This window comes from Chiloscyllium punctatum, chromosome 5 (assembly GCF_047496795.1).
Source record: "Chiloscyllium punctatum isolate Juve2018m chromosome 5, sChiPun1.3, whole genome shotgun sequence".
NCBI classification, from domain to species: Eukaryota; Metazoa; Chordata; class Chondrichthyes; order Orectolobiformes; family Hemiscylliidae; genus Chiloscyllium; species Chiloscyllium punctatum.
Window position 1 is genome coordinate 66,433,898 of NC_092743.1, and position 14,838 is coordinate 66,448,735.

At 39.5% G+C, this 14,838-nt stretch overlaps 1 long non-coding RNA gene across 1 annotated transcript in view; it reads left to right on the top strand.

Annotated features, from left to right (window-relative positions):
• The first annotated feature begins 1,895 nt into the window (after nt 1-1,895).
• Nucleotides 1,896-14,838, top strand: part of LOC140477139 (uncharacterized) — a 106,109-nt gene continuing 93,166 nt past the window's right edge. The window contains exons 1-2 of the long non-coding RNA XR_011960653.1: nt 1,896-2,092; nt 2,211-2,318. This is a non-coding gene — a long non-coding RNA (uncharacterized lncRNA). The remainder of the gene's footprint in view (nt 2,093-2,210; nt 2,319-14,838) is intronic.

Consider the following 14,838-nt stretch of genomic DNA (forward strand, 5'->3'; position numbering starts at 1 on the left):
AGTATGCACTTCTGAAGTTTAAACTACGCAGACTGATTGGGATTGTTTTTCCTGGAGCAGAGGACCCTTTGTTACTCAGAGGGTGGTGGGAATCTGGAACTCACTGCCTGTAAGGGTGGTAAAGGTGGATAACCTTAATAACATTTAAGAAGTAGTTAGATGTGCACTTGTGATGTCAAGGTGTATAAGGCTATGGACTAAGTGCTGTAAATTAGGTTTAGAATAATCAGGCACTTAATCATTGTCATAGAATCTTGGAACCGCACAGCATGGAAACAGACCCTTCGGCCCAACTCGTCCATGCCGACCAGATATCCCAACCTAATCTAGTCCCATTTGCCAAGACTTAACCCATATCCCTCTAAACACTTCCTATTCATATACCCATCCAGATGCCTCTTAAATGTTGCAATTGTACCAGCCTCCACCACTTCCTTTCGCAGCTCATTCTATACACGCACCATCCTCTCCGTGAAAAAGTTACCCCTTAGATCCCTTTTATACCTTTCCCACCTTTCTTAAATAATGGCACCACGTTAGTCAACCTCCAGTCTTCTGGCACCTTTCCTGTGACTATTGATGATACAAATATTTCAGCAAGGGGCCCAGCAATGACTTTTCTAGCTTCCCACAGAGTTCCAGGGTACACCTGATCAGGTCCTGGGATTTATCCACCTTTATGTGTTTCAAGACAGCCAGCACTTCTTCCTCTGTAATATGGACATTTTTGCAAGATGTCACCACCTATTTCCCCACATTCTATAGCTTCCATGTCCTTCTCCACAATAAACACTGATGCAAAATACTTTTATGAGGTAGATGGAACTTTTGCCAATTCCAAGCTCGCACAATTTACTCTCATCTGATGTTCTGGGTGAAAACCCAAGATATCCAGGTTGCCACTGACATTCCTCCTTAACGGGTACTCTTCCAGTTATCTTACACGGACTCAGAACCAGAGGAGTTTTGCATGTTCTTGCTCTTTTCCTTAATCCCAAACTCTGATTTATTGAGTTGCTCCCCATTATGACCAATGAAAGGCTGTCAATTAAGTCACTCTGTTACAGTTGGCAAGTAAAAGTTAAAATGCGTCTGCAACAAACACTATGATGCATTCTACATTATAGTGGCTGGTCCCAGAGGAAGGCAGAGAGAAGGTGGTACCTTTGAGAGAAGAAAAACATCTCTAAATAGGGATTACTGGAAAGTCTACTGATTACTTTATTACTACCTTTTGGTGCTAGCTATATCAGTGTCATTAACAGCAAGAAGTGAATTGCTTTCCTCTACTCTGATTGTTTCTGATAGGTCACTGCTACTCCAGCAATTAGTACAATACAAAAATTGAAGCCAGCATATTTTGTTACTGCCAGCATAACAATTTTGCACACAAGTGCCAGCTTTTGGAACACAGGCACTACAGGATGTCTCTCTGAAGTAGACAAGCAGTCTTTTGACTGGCTTCTTCCTTTCTGGTGAGAGGAAGCAGCCTGGTGCCTGTGAGAATAATTATTTTGTCATGGCTGCGTATTGCTTGATTTAGCAGTTGCCTCAGAGTTTTATAATTTGCACTGCAGCAGTCTAAATAATTTCCTTAAGTTCAATTTCCTTTATTTCAACTTGAGCTTCTTCATAGTTTGGAACAGATTTTGTTTTTAAAAGTACTTGCATGAAATTAAAAGTGTAAAATAAATCTAAACGCTGCATTTGCTCCTGAATGAGCAAAGCTAAAGGTAGTTCTCTCTGCCCTGAAGTCAACATTGCTGGGCCTTCTGTTTCTCAAGTTACATCATCAGCTACAAATCAGCCACTTGAGAGTTTATGTTAAATAAATGCCTAACAAGTGAAAACACTAGAAGCTTCTGTTGCCTGGAAGAAGGAATTTTATTCTTGTAAAAAGATCTCTATATCTGCATTACATGTTTCAGTGATAGAAAGGAGCAAACACAAGAGACTGATTGAAAAATAATATAGTACTGCTTGTTCATTCTCTTCTTGCTCTCCTGGAATGGTGCCCCAGTATTATCATGGAGCTTAATCCATTGTCACCTCAAACGGACTCACTGATTCAGTTGGCAAGCAAAAGGTTAAGGTACTACTAAAAACGCTGAAAATAACACTGCAGAAAATGAAACTTTACAGAAAATGCTAAGCATGTCTGATCTGTGACTTAACTTCATAAACCTACTATTTCTCTCGTACCCCAATAGAAGATCCAATGGCTTCTTCACCCAACGTTTACATGTGTGCATTCCAGCAGGATTTATCAGATGCAAGGAGGGAATGGAAATCCTGGCTGATAGCTCTGTCCTGTGTTGGTGAGTTTAATGTGCTGTCCTGACTTGTGTTTGGATGACAATCTGTTAACAGCACAGATATGAGACTGATCCTGGAATCTTTTAGCATGTGGTTTCATGTATGGGTGTGCTTTTGAATACTTTCACTTCCTTTCCAAAGCATAAATATGACCAGTTAAAGAAAGAATGGACATGACCAGATGATAAAGCCCAGCTAATCTTGTGGCTGACATGTCTGATGCATTGATTAGTTTTGAGACTGCTATTGCCTGAACAAAATCATTCAGGACAGTTAAAAGTGAGATTAACTTCTGCCTTTTTGTATATATTTGGATACAATTCTTTTTACATTTGTAAGGGAGTCTGTTTAGGCTTGGAGCTTTTTAGCCCTAAGTATTTTCTCATCCAATGCCTAACAGAACAATCGCAGCCTGTATGGTGGTGCCAAATCCAGGCCTCCTTGAACACCATCTGAATCAAGTAAGTCTCTCTGAGTTTTGGGGTGGGATGAGGCGATCTAGGTAAAGGTTGTTGATTGGACTCCTGATAGGTAATAACATTTTTATGAGTTGTCACACCCATACAAGGGGAGTCAATGAATAAACTATGACCGCATATGCGTTCTACCACACTCAGGTTTTCGACTCCTTTTGTATTGGATTCTTGAACTTTCCACATCAGTTAGCAACTGGGCTGCACTCAAAGGATAGTGGTTGATTGCCTACAATCATAAAATTAAATTACCTTCTCTTGATCTCACATGCTTTGGTAGAGACAGTACCAGAGATCATGGGTGCAAATATATGGACATCCAAAATAGAAGAACTAATAAACCATTCTGTCCCTTGAGTCTATTTCATTATTCAATAATACCATGGTTGATTTGTGTGTCTTGAACTCGGACCTACCCCTGATAATATTTGATTTGCTTGCTTGACCAGAATTGATCTACCTCTGTCTTAACAATATCAAATAACACCACCTCAACAGCCTTTGGAGTCAGTGAGTTCCAAAGTCACGCACCCCACTGACAGAAAGGTTTCTCTGAAAGAGCAATCCCTAATTTTAAAACACTCCTTGCAGTTCTAAGCTCACCAACAAGGGAAAACATCCTTTCTACATTGACCTTTTCAAGATCATTCATGATTTTATATTCTTCAATCAAGTCACCTCTCATTCTACTAAACTTCAGTGGAAACAAGCCCAGTCTGTCTATCAAATCTATATAAGACAACCTGTTCATTTCAGGTATTAATCTAGTAAACATCCTTTGAATTTCTCCAATGCATTTACATCTTTCCTTTAATAAGGAAAGCAAAACTGCACACAGTATTTGAGATGTGGTTAACAAATGCCATGTAAGTGAAGCAGAACATCTTCATGTTCAATTTCTTGTAACAAAAGATAACATCCCATTAACACTTCTGTTTATAAGAACATTAGACCATAAGACATAGGAGTGGAAGTAAGGCCATTCGGCCCATCAAGTCCACTCTGACATTCAATCATGGCGGATGGACATTTCAACTCCACTTACCCGCACTCTCCCCATAGCCCTTAATTCCGTTTGTGTTAGACAGGTTATATTTGCTACTTTCAGTCTGCCAGAACCTTTCCTGAACTAGGGAATTTTGGAAAATTAACACCAACCTATCTACTAGTTACCAGTCACTTCTTTGAAGACCTGAGGGTGACATCATCTGGAGATGGGCTAGTTTTTGATCCACAGCCTCATCAGTTTGTTCAGTATGTTTCCCTTGTTTTTCCCTTCTTGCTTTCACCTCCTATCACTGGAATGTTATTTTTGTATCCTCTACAGTGAAGAGAGAAGCAAAGTATTTGTTCATTTAATTTACCATTTCCTTATTATTTGTTACTAATTCCCAATTCTTGCTCTCTGGAAGACCAACACTCACTTTACTTACTCTCTTCCTTCTTAAATACTTACTGAAAGTCTTGCTATCCAGTTTTATATTCTTGGCTGGATTCCTCCCATACTGTAATTTCCATCTCATGGATAAGCTTTTAGTCATGTTCTGCTGTTCTTTATATTATGATCAATCTTCTAATCTGTCAAAGATCTTTGCACAGTTAAAAGCCTTTTCTTTAAGTTTGAAGCTTCTTTAGTTAGCCACGGATGGTGCGTCCTCTCTTTTAAAACTTTTCTCTGTAGTCGGAGTACATTTATTGTTTGTATTGTGAAATATCTGCTTAAAGGTCTGCCACCTTGTCTCTGTTGATCTATTACCCACTTTGTATAGTAGTTTGCTTTAGCTAACTCAGATTCCGTGCCTGCACAAATGCCCTTATTCAGGTTTAAAATAACTAGTCTTTGATCCTCTCTCTTTCAAACTGGATGTAAAATTCAATTGTATTATGGTTTCTTGTGTAGGTTGCCTTTACTCTTTATATACTGGTTATTGATTCATCCTGTCACATTAAACAACACCAAATTTAATAAACATGGTCTTTGGTCTGTTCAAGAACATGCTGTTCTAAGAATCCATTTTGAAAGCATTCAATGAACTCTTCTTCCAGGCATACAATAGCCAATCTGATTTTTATAGTTTACATGTAGATTAAGTCAACAAGGATTATTGATGCTCTCCTATCGCAAACAGCAATTTTAAAAATTTATGCTTAGTCCTGCATTGTTGTTATTGTTGGTGTTTTGCAGACTCCTCCCGCTAGTGAATTATTTCACTCACTGTTCCTCATCTCCACCCAAAATGGTTCTACATTCTGATTTCCTGAACACAAGACCATCTGTAACTATTGCACAACAGTATCATCCTTTATTAACAGTGACATCCCTGCAAATTCACCTTACTTCCTTTTCATCTTAAATGTCATTTGTACCTAACTATTCAGGACCGAACTACGCTGATCATTCAACAGTCACATCTCCATTATGGTGATCAGATCATATTTATTTATTTCAATTTGTGCTATCAATTTGTCAACATTGTTATGAATACTATGTATATTCAGATGCAGAATCTTTAGATTTGTTTTGTTATTATCTTTGGAATATATAGTTGGTTGTTGGTGTATTGCTGGGGCTCTATTCTCTGTCCTTGCCTGCTAACCTCTGGCCATCATTTCCCATTTTAACATATTCCTTTCTCTGGATTGGGATTGCAATTCCTTTTAGGAACCAGTAACAGGTAATAAAAAAGCTAATACCGAGGGAGAAAATTGATTATGAATTTATAAAAACAAACAGCAAGATCTTCTGTTGGTATAAAAAGAGAGTAGCTGAAATAAGTATCAGATCTTTTGAGAATGAAACTGGGGAACTAATAATCATAGAATTATAGAATCCCTACATTGTGAAAGAGGCCGTTCAGCCCATCGGGTTCACACTGACCTTCTGAAGAGGATACTTCTACATTGGATTCTTTGTCCCATTGCTTATTTTAAAATCTCCTCTCTTTTCCTAGTTATGCAGTTCACAAAAACATGACTCCAGTACTTCTTATGTATAGACCATTCCAATGGTAAAGTCCCTACTTTCTCCAGTACTGATGTCACAGACCCAAGAACTATAACCCGCTTCTCCCACATCAATCTTTAAGCCGTGGATTCATTTGTCTAATTAGATGTATCCTACATCAATTTGCACACGGTTCAGGTAGTAACGCAGAGATTATAACTTTTAAGGCTTTTTAAAATAATTTAGTGCTCAGCTCCTCACAGTCTATGTAGAACCTCATTCCTGGTTTTATCTTTGTCATATTCAACTTTAAGTGTGACCACTGGATCGTCCATCTCCCAGTGTAAGTTCATTTTCAGTCCTGAGCAGATGTCCTGAGTTCTGGCACTAGGCTGTCCATCTGACCTCTACCTCTTTGCTACACAGGAAGGGATCAACTTCCATCACTATACAGCCATTACAAATCTGATATTCCTTGTTACTCCCTGCACTTAAATGGCTTCTTGTACCGTGTGCTATGGTCAGTTTGCATATCCATGCTGCAATCCTCATTTTCATCCAATCGTTAAAAAAAAGAAGCTGGAGTAGGCCACTCAGTCCTTCAAGTCTGCTCCTCTCTTCAATATGACCATGGCTGATCATTCAACTCAGTACTCTGTTCTCATTTTCTCCACACACTCTTTGATTCTGTTAGGTCTAAGAATTACATCAATCTCCTTCTTGAAAATATTCAATGTTTTTGCCTCAACGTCTAATAGTGGCATATAATTCCATCAATTCACCACTTTCTGGAATAAGAAGTCTTTCCTCATCTCAGTTCTAAATTTCCCTGCATGCTTAAACTATAACCCTGTTCTGGACTCCTTGATTATCAGGACCATCCTTTTTGTCGTTAGCCTGTCTAGACCTGTTAGACCGTTTTAGGCTTCAATGAAATTCCCCCTCATTCTTCTAAATTCCAGTGAATATGGTCCTAACTGATCAAGTCTCTCCTCACATGTCGGCACTGCCATCCTAAGAATCAGTCTGGTAAACCATTGTTGCACTCACTTTAGTCTATCTGTAGTTTTCAAATGACACAATTCATGACAATCTTTCATCCTGTGCCTTGCCCTGTTTCCATCGAGTGTTTGACTTGGTTAGAAACGTCAGCAGTTCTCATAATCTTATTAGATAGTCCGACTTAGGAATTCATATTGGAAAGGCACAGTATCCTTTACTGCAAATGAGCACATGAGACAGGCTCTGACTTTACAAGCCGTCATGTTTTTCCTGATCTATGGAATCCTTATTTATGACATTGAACCACTAAGATGTAAAAAATGTTCCATTGTTACCATAACTTTCTTTTGAAACAAAAACAATGCAAAAAAGAAAATGACATAGGATAATGTTTGTGTTGCATGACAGATTGCCAAGTCAGAGAAATAGCACGTGTACCTCAAAATATCATAAATTAATTTACAGTGTGTTTGTTTCCATAAATGTTTTTTTAAAATAATGTGAATTCTACACTGCATTCTATACTTGAGTTATGCAACTCAAAATATGATAGCTTCTCTTTGTGGATGTTTAAATGCAATTCCATTGAGTTAAAGACTCTTCGGAGATTACACGCTCTGTTGACAATCTCTGAAGAGTGCTTAACTAAGCAGAGTTACTGGTGAGCATGCCTGAATATTCTAGTCAGTGACCTAACATCTGTTTTAGTACTGTGACATCAAGTTTGACATAAGTAGGAATGATCATTCAGTTTGCATGCGCCACACTGTCTTTTTAAGTCATCTCCAATCTAATCAAGCTTCTTAAAGGGAATGGGAGTGATTACTGAAGGATGGTAAGATTTGATTTTGTACTTCTTATGATGCAGGGATAGAAGAACGGCAAGATTCCTCTGACTTCACAGTAGTATTATAGGCTGTTGTTGGTCTATACCTAAGCTATTTCAATTTGCCTTTCCCCCAGAATTTAGCTGTGTGTCCGCTTGGCTTCGAGGTGGCTCAAATTTCTATAAACAAGCTGCAAAGAGTTGACACAGGTCACCCATTTATGTTGTTAAGGCCAGACACCCCCTGTTTCCAATGAGATTCTGATGCACTGTTCTGTTTTCTTGGTTTATTTGTTAGATGCGGTATAGAATATTGTATGAAAAGTAAAGATTAACATAAAATGATACTCTTCTAGGTGCTGAATGTGCTCTGATGTCAAGCATTACCAACTTGTGGTTGGATTGGTTAGCTGCAACTATCCATTTTCCTTTAACACCCAACTTAGCTTATAGAATTGGAGGAAAATGAGTTGTGCATTACAGTACATGAGAAGAAGCTTTTTTCTTAAATAAAATGCAGTTTATTACATGACAGTAATCATCTACAATTTACACTGGTGTGTTGGACATTGGTGGTAAATCTATGGGCTATTACAAGACCCGCGAAGCTGGTTGTAGCCTTTCAAGATCTGCTGCAGGTCCTTCTGATACCATCAGATTAGATGGAGCTTAGCGCAGTCTCCAATGGTAAGTTATACTACATTATGACCCTTCCAAAGCAACATTTTCAGAATTTGGTCTCTCATATCCTGTTTGTTACTCATTATAACTCGTTGAACTCCTCCTATTTATTCAAGAAGGTTAAGGTCAAAACATGTATCCTTATGATTTCTTGATGAGGAATTATAAATATATTCTCAACAATCTTATACACTTGTGTTGCAGTAGTGCATACGATTAATCTTGAAACCAGTCCTACCTGGATCATGCTGCTTTATCTTCAGATTGTAACTTACCTTTCTTTATCCATGGTTTGTGATCTAATAAGACAGCTACAAGCTTACATTTAATGAGATATCCATTAACATGAATAGGATTTGTCAAAATCTAGTTGGTTTAATCACCAATTTCCCCTAGGGTATCGCTTCTACTACTGGTACCTCTACCATGACATGTCAACATAGAGGCATAGAGTCTTAAGGTTGTACAGCATGGGAAAAAGACCCTTCGGTCCAACTCATCCAGGCCAATCAGATATCTTAAATTAATCTAGTCCCATTTGCCAACATTTGGCCCATATCCCTCTAAACACTTCCTATTCATGGACCCATCCAGATACTTCTTAAATATTGTAATTGTACCAGCCTCCACCACTTCTTCTGGCAGCTCATTCCATACACACACGCCACCCTCTACATGAAAACGTTGCTCTGTAAGTCCTTTTAAATCTTTCCCCTCTCACCCTAAACCTGTGCCTTATACTTCTGGACTCCCCCACCCCAGGGAAAAGACCTTCTCTCTTCCTGATGAAGGGCTTTTGCCTGAAACGTTGATTTCGCTGCTCCTTGGATGCTGCCTGAACTGCTATTTACCCTATCCATGCTCCTCATGATTTTATAAACCTTGATAAGGTCACCACTCAGCTGCCGACACTCCCGAGAAAGCAGCCCCAGCTTATTCAGCCTCTCCCTATATCTCAAATCCTCCAACTATAGCAACATCTTTTTCTGAACCCTTTCAAGTTTCACAATATCCTTCTGATAGGAAGGAGACCAGAATTGCACACAATATTCAAAAAATGGCCTAACCAATGTCCTTTACAGCCACAACATGACTTCTTAACTCCTATACTCAATGCTCTGACCAATAAAGGAAAGTATACCAAACACCTCCTTCACTAGTCTATATACTTGCGATTCCACTTTCAAGGAACTTTGAACATGTACTCCAAGGTCTCTTTGTTCTGCAACACTCTCCAGAACCTTACCATTAAGTGTATAAGCCCTGCTTTGATTTGCCTTTCCAAAATGCAGTGCCTCACATTTGTCTAAATTAAACTCCATCTGCCACTCCTTAGCCCATTGGCCCATCCGATTAAAATCCCGTTGTAATCTTAGGTAACCTTTTTCACTGTCCTCTACACCTCCAATTTTGGTGTCATCTGCAAACTTACTAACTATACCTCCTATGTTCACATCCAAATCATTTATATAAATGATGAAATTGCAGTTTCAATGATCTTCTTACCATCTTCTTCTGTTAACTTTGTTTAGGCTTTTAAATTGCCCCTGCTGTCACCTTAAATCTGCCTGTGTGACATCATCAGTGCTGCAATCTTGGTTGAAGTTACTTCTATAGCCCTTGCTTTCCCTTCTGCTGCTGAAATTCAGCGAGTTCAACCACTGTAGCAGCAATCCTCAACGTAAACCCATAAATACCCCTTTATAATGTCTATTCTGCTCAGTCCATTCTGTGCCGTTAATTTAAATGTTTGCTTTGTCCAAAAGGGATTTTAAACTTTCCACATGGATCTCTAAACTATGTTCACTCTTCCTGTAAATTACTAATTGGGACTGCTTCTATTTCCCAATAGAATCTGTAATTGCCAGATAAATCAAGGATCAACTCACATTTGCTTCTGTACTTCTCTTACTAGGTGTGAAGAAAACGGCTTTACTGTTAAGTATCGTTTCTCCTTTGTTGAAGTTTGCATTAGTTATTCTTGATGTTCAAGTAACAGCAAAACACTGTAGAGACTTGAATTCTAAAACACACAGAGAAAATGCTGGAGTGGCTTTGCAGATTTGTCAGTATTTATGGAGAGGGAAACAGAGTTAAATTTTAGAACTCTTCTTCAGAACATTTCTCCACAGATGTTGTCAGATCTGTTGATTTTCACGAGCATTTCCTGCCTTTGTTTTTTGCTGTTCAATTGCTGCAGCTGCCAACTGTCTGTATGAGCAGTTCTTAAATCCTTTAAAGTCTTTAAAGTTTTTAATGTCCAATAATGCTCCTGGATGCACAGAATTCACTGTACTTGTATTCATTGGAGTTCTCACTGCTATTATCTGGCTGTATTTAAGAATCTATGTGCACTCAGTAGTCTTTTCCTTTTTTTCCCCTTCCATTGTATCTCAGTGCATTTTTGGCATGGAGGGAGTCTGCACGACAGTGGAGCCTGTTTGCCTTGGTGTTTGGCTTGGGTGACTGTGGGGCATTAGTGTCGAGACATGCTGAGTGGATCCTGCCCAGAGGCAGGTGCACTTTCCTCAGCTTGACTTCCGACCAGGCTGAGGGCAGTAGGCAGGAGGAAGGTAGAAGACATGGCCATCCCTGCAGTGTCCAGAATGGAGACTTTTTTGTGGGGGAAATGTATGTGATTCTTCCTCCAGGTGGGTGCCTTCTGGCACCGTCCTATCTTCTTGTGATGAAAGGCTCATCTGAAGTGAGCTCAAGAGTTTTCATCCCCTTTTTGATTTGCTGTTGGCAATGAGCACCAATGTCTAGAACAATAGAGTGTATACCCGCCAGACCCTGAGGGTACTGGGCCTGGCTCTCCATGGTGGCTGCCAACCTGTCCTTGGAGGCAGCCAGACACTTGCAACTTAGCTGCTCAGTGACCATGGCAAACCTGCTCTTGCCTCTGTTTGAGCATTGCGATGAAGTCAAGAATGGCTGACACAGTTGGGTCCTGTCCCAGTTGGGTTTGAGAAGGTCCCTGGTCTCTGGTAGTGTTCTGAGTACCAATGACCTGGGCATTTCCTCAGAGTGCCAGATGCAGAGACAAGGTGCTTCCAGCTCTGACCTAGAGAACATTCTCTTTGAGGAATCAGTATCTGAGCTAGGTGGGGAGTGCAGGAGGCAACTTTGCCAATGTATCCTCTGAGGCACTGTGTTCAGTTTCTCAGCAGTGGAGCAGGATTATTTTGCAGGATCGCCTTGTTGATCATGGAGATTATGCTTATGCTGCTCATAGCTGCAGGAAATAAAAGAAAGAATGTGTTGTAAACACATAATAAGGATAATAAGAGTCCATTTACAGTGCTGGTATTGGCAGTATAACACTGTAATGGATAATGTTTATTAATTTGGTTCCAGGACATGGAGGTTTCTGTGTTACCCCAGGACCGGTCCTCACTAGAGAGGATCAGGATCATCTCCTGGTGGTGGACTAGCTGCTGAATGTTGGGTGCAACCTCTCATTTTGACTTTTTCTGATCTTTTATGGGTTGTTTTCTCACATAATGAGATTGAGTCAGTTCGAAATGGGTGACAAAGCTGGTAGTGTTGCTGCAGGTGGGGGAAAGTTGATGAAATGTCCTGAGTGAGTGAGAAGGGTTTAGGATGGGGGCACAGGGATAATGGTGGAATTGAGGTAATTGGAGTAAGGGAAGATGTTGAATTAAATAGTGAGAGTGGTAAGACATGAGCTTTGATGGGAGGTGTGTGCAGTATCAGAGATAGAGTGAGTATAAGGCAGCAAACACAAGAATGTAGTGCTTACCCTAGCAGAACAGAGAAAGTTAGTCACTCTTCTTCCTACACTGCTTGGTCTTCCTCTGGACAATTGAGACTACACTGACCTGGCTGGCAACATTGTAGCCTTCTCTGTCCATCCTCAGGGAACAGGATGGCTCTCTTCTCCACCATTCCAGCCACCAGGATGCCCAGATCTTTGTTGGCAAAACAGGTTGCCAATTTTCCCTTGTCTGCCATCTCTGGGACAATTCAAAGGAGAGCATGGAGGCAACTCTGATGGGGCTTTTTAAATTTGGTGCAGGTGCGAGGATTGCAGGCATATGACCTAAAGTGAATGGAGAATAGGATGAGTAGGGTGCCTTAGGGTATGGTGCATGATTAACATGCCTGAGGGTATGGTGCATGATTAATATGCCTGAGGGTATGGTGCATGATTAATATGCCTGAGGGTATGGTGCATGATTAACATGCCAGTTGGGGATGATTGCATCAGAAAACCCACTTTGCCTTGAGGAGAGAAATACTTTGTGAACCTGCCAAAAATGATAATTAGTCAATTTCTGGCAAAATTTGACCCATGTGTTCTGTCCATCACATAAGGCTACAATACCCATATACCAGCAGAGACAGTCTAGAGAAAGAACAAAGAAAAACATGCTGCTTTAACAGCACATAATTCTTCTTGAATGCTTCTTCTTGAGAAGTTCAGTGAAAAGAACACCAGACATGTGAGAAAACTGGTTGCTAATTCACCGCAAACCCTTTTTGTGCAATGGATATGGACCAGTTTTACCAATTTATTAACTATTGAATAAGATGCTTTATGTAAGCATTTTCCATAATGAATACCACTGAATAAGTTAATCCATAATATAGCTCAATTAACATAAATAGAATTATTTTGAAAAACAAGTGATGCATTTAATTTATGAAGTATTTACATTCAAAACAGGACAACAAGTTACTTATTCTCTAGAATAAAAATGTTCATCTTTCTCAAAGAGCACAAGGCACAGAAACAGCTTGTTCAGTACTTATATTCTGGACATGAAAGGATTTATTTTATTGTTTTCACTTGTGACCACTTCAGCTTCCAAGAATTTTGTTCTTGTGACTTGTCAAGGCACAGGGTCATGCAGCTTGCTCATAGTCCTTAGCCCAAGGTCCAGGATTCCCTCCTTTTCCTTCCCAGTATTGTCCTACATCCTGCAGGGCCGTTCTCCCTCTCTACCGCTGCTGTCGTGACAAGAATGACTGGTGCACAGCCCATGTGGACACAACGGTGACATATATTGGTTTATTGCCAAGATTTAATTACTACAGTGTGACAACAGAAACTTAAATAAAGGTTTGCAGAAGGTGTATGCTGGTCTAAACATATCACATCCTGTGAAGAAACCCTTCTCCTGTTTCAGTAATCAAATCTATCCACATATTAACCATACTTAAAGAGGTCAAATAAATCTCCATTAAAGTATACTTGAAGTAAAGTTGATTAAAATTAGTCTGTTTGATATTAGTTACTCATGCTGGAATTCCTTTTGCTATTTTAACAAGTTATTTAAATTACATGGCTATTGTTTTTGTTATAGGAGAAGATGAAAATATCATACCAGCAACAAGAACTATACATTGCGTAATGCTCTTAATATTTAAAGGTACTTTATAGATGTGAGGGAAAAAACGATGCTGAAATGTAGAAGGAAAAATTAGGAAAAGTGACTAACACCTTGAACAAATAGATCTGAAAAGGGGAAAATTAGAGTGGAGACACTGCAATTTTTAGTCAAAAGTTTCAGGCAGCAGGATAAAAGAGGAGGATGCACAAGTGACTGAAATCAAAGGAGATTCAAGAGTAAATGAGTGAGATCATAGAGAAGGTTAAATTCAATGTTCACAATTTTACACTTGGGCTAATTGAGGGGACTAGAAGCCAGTATTTGTCAATGAAGACACGCTGATGAATAACATTCATTATAGTTATTTGTTCAGCTGCATCAAGATCAACTGTTTAGTCAATGGCAGCAGTTTCTAGAAGAGGAGACGATAGTTTAGAGGGAACCCGGGTGATAAACATGGGGAACACGGCTTGAGACAAGATGCAGCAACAACATTTTAGATGAGCTGAAGTTTATGGCTTATACCCTAAATGTCGATTCTCCTGCTCCTTGGACGCTGCCTGGCCTGCTGTGCTTTTCCAGCACCACACTCATGACTCTGAAGTTTATGATAGCTTGACAGTCAGCCAATTTTAATTCAGAAGATGATTGAAACGTGAATAGTCCTTGTTAAGGAGAAAATATTATGGACAAGGCTCAGCTCAGGGCAAATTGACATGACAAGGTTATGAACAGTCTGGTTCAGAACTTTAACTGTGGCCAGAGAATTAGTAACAATAATACAGATAGGTTGATGACATCAATCATTGCCTCAGTGTCAAATTTATAATAACATAAGACATAGCAGCTAGAATAGAGCATACCATTCTTTGAGCCTGTTCAGTGACCCAACATGACCATGACTGTCCTTCCACATTCAGAAAAGTGGCTTGGGGGTCAAGTTGAGTATAATCAGTTTGCATGCGGAAACAAAAATAAAAATAAAATGCTGCACATGCTGATGATCTGAAATAAAAAAAAGAGAAAATGCCAGAAAAACCCAGCATCTGTGGTGAGAGAAGTAGAATTAATGTTTTAAGTCCAATACGATTGCAGGGAGAACAATGTGGCTTTTGCCCCAAACATTATCCCTTCCATCACCTCGACTCATACAGGCCATACAGAAAAACGACTGGACTTAACACATGACATCGTGACCCCTAATATGGGGAAAAATGTCAGCAATGAGTTGATGAGCAT